Here is an 8,866-nt window from a genome sequence, read left to right as displayed (position 1 = left end):
GCATTTCCAGGAGGTCCTCTGAGGCCGGATAAGATCTGAGCAGTAACCACCAATTGCCATCTTCGTAAACAAAGCAGCTGTCATTTTGGTCAATGGACTCCCTAAGGTCAGAAGCTCCACCTCACCCCCTATCTTGGCATGGCCTCCAGGAAACCTCTGAGACCATGTGTAATATCGGTCGGAGCGACATTTGGACAGGCACAGGCACTGCGACACGGGAGGGACCTCTTTCGCACCACAGAGCGTGACGGAGGCTGGCCTGGCGGGTCTCCCTGAAGGTAGCGTCGGTGCCATGAAGCCCTCCAGAGCTGGCCGGGCTACTGGGAGGCGGCGGACCGCATCACACAGGTCCTTTTGCGTGCATATGCTACACGGCAAACCATCTCTTCAAGTACCACAGCTGAGGCTGGAGCTGGTGTCTCCCCCAGGTTGCACTGCCTCCAGAAAAACCCCCAGTGGGTGCATTTAATAGGCCTCGTTGCAAGATTCGAGCATCAAACACGGGCCACAGGAATGACCACGGAGCAGGGCCGGAGCTAAACCCAGTGTTCTCTTCCCTCACGTCGGCAACACCTCCGGGGTGCCCTCCGAGGATGGATTGGATACTGAGAGTTAGTGGACCATGTTACATAGGTCAAAAATCACAAAGCCTACGTTCCATAGTCTACCATCTCTTCAGGAACCATGGAGTGGTGCTGACCCCAGGCCCAGGGCTTGTCCCTGAAGTTGGTGTTGCTTCCAGGCTTCCAGGAAGCCTTCTGAGGCCTGATTTGGCAATGGGAAGCAGGCACGTGGTGAGCATCAACTGAGCCCCTCAAGTGTTGGGGGGCAGCTCTGATAGGGAAGACGCGCCTCCACCCTGAAGCAGCATCTCCCCTAGGAAGGCCATGCCCCCTCGGAAAGGTCGAGAAGAGGCAAACCATGCTACACCGACCATGCTCTGGCCATTCCATGGTCAACTATCCCTCAGTCATGCTGAAGGCCAGTGGTTTGCTCTGCATGGCAGACTGGGAAGCTCATATGTGAAAGGGGGACCCTCAACTTCTGGGTGACGACCAGCCCAGGCTCACCCAAGCTCTGCCAGCCCTCACCACACACCACACCCGCCTTGGATACTCCAGCCACAGAGCTGAGGGGGCGGTGGCCTCTTCCAGATCATGCTCAACACCCACCTCCTCACAGAGGTCTCCCTTGGGTCTCTCCATCCTCTCTTGTAGCTCAATGGTCAATACCAGGCCCCAACCCACGAACGGCAGCCACAGCCTCAAGGTAGGTCAGTCTCCAAGGAAAGGGCAAAGACGGGACCCCGGGCAGCACGATGAGGGCACGGCTGTCCTCCAGCCTTCAAGCCCACGGCAGGGCAGTCAGCCCCTTGCTCACTATCTGGCTGTTGAGGACCAGACTCCTCAGAACAGCATTCAAGGCTTCTTCAGCCTTCATCCCCAAACTCTTCCCTGCTCTCTGAGCCCTGGCACTGCCTCTGCCAACTCAAGCCTTTGCATCTCCCCTGACCCTCCACAGCACCCTCCCTGTGTCCTTCCTCCATCTCCATCACATCTTCCATCTTGTCACACATAGAAATATGCCCGTATTTATTAAAAACTCATGAGAAGCTGGAGCTGGAGTTGTGAATAAACATGGTCTCTGTCCTGCTGTAGCTCCAGCTTAGCAGGGGAGACTCACATTATTACAGAACATTGATTTCAAAATGGAAAGGGGCCAAAGTGCTGGGAAGGAACAGGGAAGAAGATCTGACCAATCCGGGGGGAGGTTTTCAGAAGAAGTGTAAAGTGAAAGATGAAGGATGAAACTAAGCTGGGAAGAGAGGGGCCAAGAGAAGATAAGGCAGGGTTGAAGCAGAGGAATGGATGGAGCATGGACTGGAGTTAGCATGAAACAAACGGAGCAAGGACCAGATGGAGCAAGGACCAGATTGATGGCTCATGGAAGAGATGGAGCAGGAACCAGATAGATGGCTCATGGGCCAGACAGGTGGAGCATAGTCTGGATGGCACATGGTCTGGATACAGCATGGTAACCAAAAGAGCATCTACATGAATGGAACATGGAGAACCAGAAATGTGCCAGAAATGATGCTGAGGAGCTGGGTGGGGATTAGATCATTAAGAAACTTACAGCAAAGGTTAAAGATGACAACAGATTTTATGCTCAAGGTGAGGGAAAGCCCTATTAGTCAATAAAGGACTTGAGCTCCCTGTTTTTAAAAGGTATCTCTTGTGGACGTGAAAAGAAACTGTTGGGGGTAAAAGTGAGGACACGGAGAAAGAGTACAGGAGTCCGCAAAGGGAGAGTGACACCCCGGACAGTGTAGGAACCACGGAAATGGCAAAAAGTGAGCACGCTTGGGATTCGTTACGAAGCTGATCATGGGAGACTTGGGAAGGTCTCAGATGTGGGTTAGAAGTGGGAAGCAAGAAGAAAATGTCAAGGCTCCTTGTGATGGAAGCCAGGAGAGAGCGGCACCACCCTCTCAGCCGGGGACAAGCAGACGAGGAACGAGCCTTGTTGGGGGGGCAGGAGCTCTGTTTTGGGTGCACCGAGTTGGAAGTGCTGGTGAGAAATGCTAGCAATTGGACGGAGGGCACTGGTGATCCTGACGAAGGCACGTTCAGTGGAGCAGTCGCGTCAGAAGTCAAACAGAAATGAGATACCAAGAAAGGTGGTCGCTAGACGGAGGAGGTGGAAGCCTGACACTTGTCAGATTCGAAGGACCACAGCGGGGTAAGAGCCAATGGGGAGGCTCCGGGACAGGGGAGCTGACAAGGGTGATGTGACTCCTTAGAAGCTGGAGGGATGGGTCCCAAGCCCAGATGGCGGCTTCCACTGGGTCAGTGGCAGGTCACTTCCACCACTGGCCACAGGGAGACAGAAGCAAAGGGGCAGGGACACTGGTGGGAAGCTGCAGGGGTCCGTTTTGATGGCTTTTGTTTTCTCTATCTCCATGATGGGAGAAGTCACCCACGTCTCCCCGTGGTGTGGGAACTCCTCTGAGGTGGGAAGAGGGTCACTGGCCTTAACCTGGCATCCCCAGTGCCCAGCACCGGGTAGTCGACAGAGCAGTTGGCAGAGAAAGAATGGACAACTCTCAGTGACAGAGATGGACCCCGAAAGTACCCTTGTCCTCCTGGATAAAGTGACACGTGTCCCCACTAGCCCTCTGGATCTCTAGAGAAGCGGGCGAGCCGAGCTTTCCCAGCCAGCCTCCCAGACGCGGACACCCAGCCTGATCTGAACATCTCCTGACTCCAGATGGCTGGTGGCCCTTCTTACTTCCCCAGGCCCCGGGCATTGCTCCACTCCCTCACCTGTCCACCTGCCCAGCCATTCTTCCAACTGCACATTGTTACCCACCCATCCACTTGCCACTCTTTCTCACAAACTCCTTCATGCACACATTTACCCCTCCGCCACTCACCCTTGTGCTGAGTCACCCACTCAACCTCTCAGACACTTAGCCGTGAACACACACGTGCTAGCAGGAGATCCGGGCCGAGGCAGAGGCTGCCGGGGGGCGACACTCAGTGTCCCTGCCTCCCAGGAGCTCTCAGTCTAGATGGGAGAAAAACGGACACCGCCCACACACGGACATGTGATCATGCACGTGTACTGCGTGGTGAGTTCCAGGCTTCCACGATCTATAGTCCAGAAACGGTACGGGGTTTGCTGCTGCAGAGGGGACCTGCCCACGGGAAGCAGAGGGGCAAGCTGTTCCTCCCAAAGACGAGCGCACGGGGGCAGGGAAGGGGAGTAGAGGAGACGCAGTAAAACCCACGCATGTCTTAGTATTTGGGAGGGTATGCGCAGGAGGCGTGAGAAGAAACAGATACATCCTCAACTTAAAAATTACACAGAGAGGGGAGGGCATAGCTCAGTGGCAGAGTGAGCGCACAGCAGGCAGGAGGCCCTGAGTTCAATCCCCAGTCCTTCCATTAAAATAAATAAATAAATAAGCCAAGTTACTTCACCTCCCCCCAAAAAACAAACCAAAAAATTACACAGAGGGCAAAGTGAGGAGAACACTATTTCACTTTTTTTTTTACCATAGTGAAATACAAATATAAGCTTTTTTATTTTTACTTAGACATAAGCACTAACAGACTTAGAAATTAGCTGTATATGTTCTGAATCATCAGAGAAATTTTTAAAAAATATATATAGTCTATATAATGTAATAAAAGATAGCAGTAAAGAAAAAAATGATGAAAAATAAAACAAGCATTAAGTGCAATTTTTTAACGTTCAAACAAGATAATCCGGTGGGAGTGGGGAGAGATAAATGGTTTATACACCCTTAAAAGGGGGAGTTTTCAATTCAAGTCAAAATCCTCAAATCTAGCCATGTGGTATTTACTTGAGGCACACTTTAAATAAATTAACTCAAAAAAACTCGAATCCCAGGGATGGGCACCGATAACTAGGACTCAGTCTTCATGTGTCTGACTCTCAGGCAGCCCACACAATCGCGCACTGACATCTCAGAGACCACGGAATTTACACAGCAGCCGCCTGCCAGCAATCAGCTCCCTATCAACGGTATCCCCCGTCTCGCATACACAGCAATTTGTTCCATTTGTTTGCGCAATTGCTTAAAGATCTCAGTGCAGAGTCCTTCAAAGGGTACTCGGAGAGGCAGCCCTGTCACGGCTGGGATGGTGCCCACAGCTCAAGGTCTCCACCCATCTCCACACAGGGCAGCATTGATTTGATCTATTTTTCTTATTGGGCTTCTGGGTAATATTCGGTCTGAATAAAGGGCTTGGCTGCATTTGAAAGCAGTATTTAATTACATTTTGCTCTTATTGTTTCATAAAAATAAGTGGAAAATGGAAAAATAAAATTGCTGATACCTGTGGTAAGAGCATAGATCTCATATACACTTAAGAAATTAAGACAAAGATGGAAGTCATTAGGTGAACCCAATGTGGCCAATCCTTGGCCTCAATAATTTAATTTTAGGCAGTCAGCTATGTGTTTGGAAAGAACAAAATTAAAGAACAACCATGGAATGCTAAAAATTGTCTGGAAAGGTACAGAATGTTGAGCTCTCGAGGAGCAGAATTCTTTGGAACATGCAAGTCTCAGGTTCAACTTTCAAACAAGACTCTGCCTTAAATAGAGACTTCCAGAAACAATTATATGAGAAGCAGGGCTACGTAACTCAGGAACATAAGTGAAAATGAAGCAGAGGTGCTCCTGCAGTTTCAAGCACCCAAGAGCAAACTCATTAAACAGGTCGATGTAAACCACCTCTGAAGCCATAGCGATGATAGGACATTGATGAACACTGACATTAGGAACAAAACAGCATCAAAAATGGGGCAACAGGTGGAAAAACAGTTTCCGTGGCCCTCTCAGTCCTAAAGACATCAAATAGGCAAAAAGTAAATGACAAACATGCCTCAAATCTAGAGGCCAGCAACACCGTAACTTAGGAGAAAATGAGAAATAAAAAATGCTTACTTCACCAATATTCGTTTACACCACCCAGAAAGCCCTAACCAATACATCAAAACAAAAATTAGATTAATGCTATGAATTATCAGAATGAGATTTAAACTATGGTTATTTATAGATTGCTTAATTCTTTACCAAGAATATCCAAAAGAATCAACTAAAAAGCTAGTGAAATGAAGTAACTTTACATTGAAATATGTATCCTAAAAACAGGATGTACACCTTACTTTTAAAAGCCCATGAAACATTTACAAAAGTGTTTATATACGGCACAAAGAAGACACCCATAAATTCCCCAAAGCAGGTTTGTATGGACACATTTTCTAGCCACAATGAACTATGACCACAATTGAATAAAAAAGTACAAGCAGCAACACATGACCTAAATAAATTAGAAATTAATTAATAATAAGCTCTACTTTTGCACATTTAATTCAGTCATTTCTTCTAAGAGCAAGAAGAAATGGAAAGCGTAATTACAAATATTTAAAAATGTTGAAAAGACAACATATTAAAGCTTACGACATGCAGTCAAAATTGCAACCAGAGGCAAATTCATACCATGAAATATTTTCATTATTAAAGAAGAATAGCATAAAAGGCATAGGGACAGATCCAGGAAACAAGCTCAAGGAAAAAAGAAGGAAGGAATCAATAAAGATAAAGGCAAATATTGCTGAATTTGAACACACACACACAGTTGCATTGATAAATTATTCTAAGAACTGATTCTTTGAAAAACCTCTAAGATAGACACTCCTCTAACTCACATAATGAAAAAGAGATAAAGTACACATTCACAAAATTAAGAATGAAAAAGATGACATAAGCATAGAAATAGATAAACTTTTATTATAAAAATACTATTTATAACTCTATGCTAAGAAATATTTAAATCTCAGAAAAATAAATTATCTTCTAGGATTAACATTAGCTTTAAGAATCACTGAGCACTCACTACGTGGCAAACACAGTGCAAGGTACTCTACCTCTTTAGTCCTCACAGTGGCCCTGTTAGCTACAGACTCTCATTTAACCATTTAACAAATGAGGAAACCAAGAATTAGGGAGAGGATACAGTTTTCCTGACGTCACATGAGAAATGACAGAGCAAGATTTTGAACCCAAGTTGTATGATTCCAGAGCCTGCACATTTAAACACTGAGCTATATTAGAAAAAGAAGCAAACATTCTAAAGATGTAGAAAATCTAAGGAATCCAAAAAATACAGAAGAAATAGGAAAAATTGCCAAAGAATTATCCCATGAAAGTTATATGATTGAGTTCATTCAGGCTTTCACGGAATAGGTCACTTAAATGACATATATATGGTACAGAATATAGAAAAAAGATGGAATGTTCCCTAATTCATTTTACAAAGCCAGTGTATCTTTGATACCAAATAAACAAAAAAGTGAATTTCAGAAGTCCTAAATAAAATACTAGAGAAGCAAATCACGTAGTATATTAAAAGAACAATATACCATAACCAGATAGAAGTTGATCCAAAAATGTTTCAAAATTATGAAACATTATTATAATTCATTGCATCAATAGGTCAACAGAGAAAAACAATACATATATCTCCATATATATCAAAAAAGCATTTCATAAAATTCTAATTCCATTCCTGATTTTAATCATATATGAAGTAGAAACAAATATTTCATTAGCATTATAAAAAACACACAGCCTAAAAAATTTAACTGTTATCATACTTAACATAAGCCAGAAATGAGACAAAGATTTATGTTATCAACACTTTAATGTTTTGGAAGATCTAGCCAACACTATAAGACAAGAAAGAGAAATAGAAGAGAGAAAATATTTTTAAAATTTGCTACAATTAGATGGATTATAATAGATATGAATCACTTTTTACCCAGAAATTCCAAAACATTCAGCTAAAACTTGTAGAACATATGAGAAGATTCAATGAGACAACCAATAACAATAAAAATATAATCTCTTCTCTACAGACCAGTAGTAACCAGTTAGAAAATACAAGAGGAAACATTCACAATAGAAGCAATACTTAATTCCTTGAAATAAATTTAATGACAAATTGTGAATTTGTCAAATTTGACAAATTGTGAATATATGTAAACTGTAAAATATGCAAAGCCAAGTATCAAAAAAAACCCATTCTATTTCATTAACAATTTAAAAAATTCCACAGAAAATCTATAAAGAATGTTTTTAATTTCACCACATCACTAAAATTCACCTGGAAGAATAAACAGTAAGACTAATCAAGAAAATCTTGAAAAATAAGAATAAATGAAGACTATTGTAATAATAATACATATTATAACAATACAGTGTATTACAACAAAGCAATACTAGTGTAAGAATGGACAGATTAATGGCATAACAGAAAGCCACAACAAGAATCAAAAACTACAAAAGTATCTAGCATGTGGTAAACACGGAAATGGGGCATGTAATTGTTTCTCACAATAATTAAAGGATTAAAGATTGAATATAAAGATGAAATCATGAAAGAACTAGCAAAACACAAAAGTGATTGTACGAGCTCGGAGTGGGAAAGGTCTTTCAAAAAATTAGTGATAGATTTTTAGAACATAAATTTTTTAATAAAAAATTTAAAAGCCCCATGAACAAAATGGAATGATGAATGAAAAACAGGGTAAAAAACACTGGTAATATATGGGAAAAGAGTTACTATTCTTATTTTGAAAGGCCTTATAAAGTAAAAATTTTAAATACACCAATAGAGAAAAATAGGTAAATGATTTTCAGTTCAATATGGGAGGTTGAATATAGATGTTCACCTGCCCTCTCTCTTGAAACTGTGCTACATGAAAGTGAAGAGATTTTCATTTTGAGCACAAGTGCACAGGGACACAGATGAGAGGAGGAGAGTGGTAGCTGACTCAGAGCTGGGGTTCCTAAGCTGGCAGTGAGGAAAGCTGGAATACAGCCTGCCATCTTCCACGGAACCACAGGAGTCTCAGGAGTTGACAGCACCAGGTGCCGCCAGGAAACTGGGGCCTGCATGAGGTAAATCAGCTAAACGTCTGTCAAAGACAGGTCCCAAAGCCTTCACCGCCAGGCAGAGTTGCCCTAACCCTGAGAGGGGACTGGAAACGTGCTACACAGAGAAAGCAGAGCAGAGGCGACTGGGACAGAGATACAGGCTCAGCTGAGGGCAAGAGTTCTAAATTTAAAAGATGAAGAAGGCACGTGTTACAAGCTGGCTGTTGAGGCCAGCCCACCTCCCTCCACAAACCTCCCAGAGCACTGGAAGCTAGTAATACCCTAGGCTAGAAACTGAGAAACCATCTTTGGAGCATCTGAGCAGTCTAAAAGGAAAAGATTTTAAAATGCTAAAACCTGGGGTTCCCCAGTGGAAAGACCAGTTAGCTCA

The sequence above is a fragment of the Vicugna pacos genome, chromosome 6 (genome assembly GCF_048564905.1).
Source record: "Vicugna pacos chromosome 6, VicPac4, whole genome shotgun sequence".
Taxonomy (NCBI): domain Eukaryota; kingdom Metazoa; phylum Chordata; class Mammalia; order Artiodactyla; family Camelidae; genus Vicugna; species Vicugna pacos.
Note: the sequence above shows the minus strand (reverse complement) of the source record.